The following is a 1,117-nucleotide window of genomic DNA, read 5'->3' as shown; positions in this document are numbered from 1 at the left end:
GTCGCCGTAGACCGGGAGAACGTAGTTAGGGTTAGGGACCATGATAAACAACTAATCCGATAAACCGACAACCTCTGACGTCACCGGGGTGGTCGGAGTAGAGGGAGAGGATCCAGAATTCTCAGGGGTACCAGAAGAAACCCTCTCGACCATGACCACGTTGACGACCAATAGCCTGATCCGCAACACTTCTACCTGTTGTCATTTTTGCAAATATCATACCGATTAACAGAAATTCAAAATTACAAATCACCACCAAATTATAATAACACCAATGTAATTCTTTTAACTAATACCACAACATTAAGTTCAACATTTGAAATTTATTCCTAATATAAGTTCAAACACTAATTAAACATACAAAATTGACATAATTGAGTTAAAAAGGACCAGCTTAATTAATCTTGTAATATTAAATAAATGACTCAATCATGCAAAATCAAGATCGAATATCAATTGACATTCCCAATTTCAAATCTACAATCAACACCAGCAACAAATAATTCAAAACTAGTAACAACCAAGTATAATCCAAATAATCTGGCAATGAAATCTCAGTAAAACCAGCCGTAACACAGTGAATCAATATAATTCAGACAATTTTAGACTCCAACAATAATATTCAGCAATTCAGTTCAATAATCCAAACACTTTTTAACAATTTAAAACCCTAATAACCTAATCTAACCTATCATAACCACATAAAATTCACTAACAAAAAATTAAATCTAACTAAAACATAATACTAATTAATAACTAAAACCTAAACTAATAATAATTCTAACTAAAACAAAATATAAATTAGCAATGTGAGCAAAAACCTAGAGTGGTGAGCAAAACGAGCGAGACAGAGCTCGAACTAGAGTGGCTGAGAATGAGAAGGGGGGAGCTACCCGAGGCGGCACTTGGTAGATGGAGGCAGCAGTGAGCTCGAGGGGAGGTAAGGGCTGGAGCTTCGGTGGTCTCTGCAAGGGGAGGCAACAGCTCTGTGGTTGCCGCCGGCGATAGAAAAGATGGAACAGAGGTGGTGATAGTGACAGTGGGTGGCTGTTCGCGAGGCCTGGGTGCGACCAAAGAGAAAGAGAAGAAGAAGAAGAAGAAGAAGAAGAAGAAGAAG

Source organism: Arachis ipaensis, chromosome B02, assembly GCF_000816755.2.
Source record: "Arachis ipaensis cultivar K30076 chromosome B02, Araip1.1, whole genome shotgun sequence".
Lineage (NCBI taxonomy): Eukaryota > Viridiplantae > Streptophyta > Magnoliopsida > Fabales > Fabaceae > Arachis > Arachis ipaensis.
The sequence above is the reverse complement of the archived record's forward strand: the minus strand, read 5'-3'. Positions refer to the sequence as shown.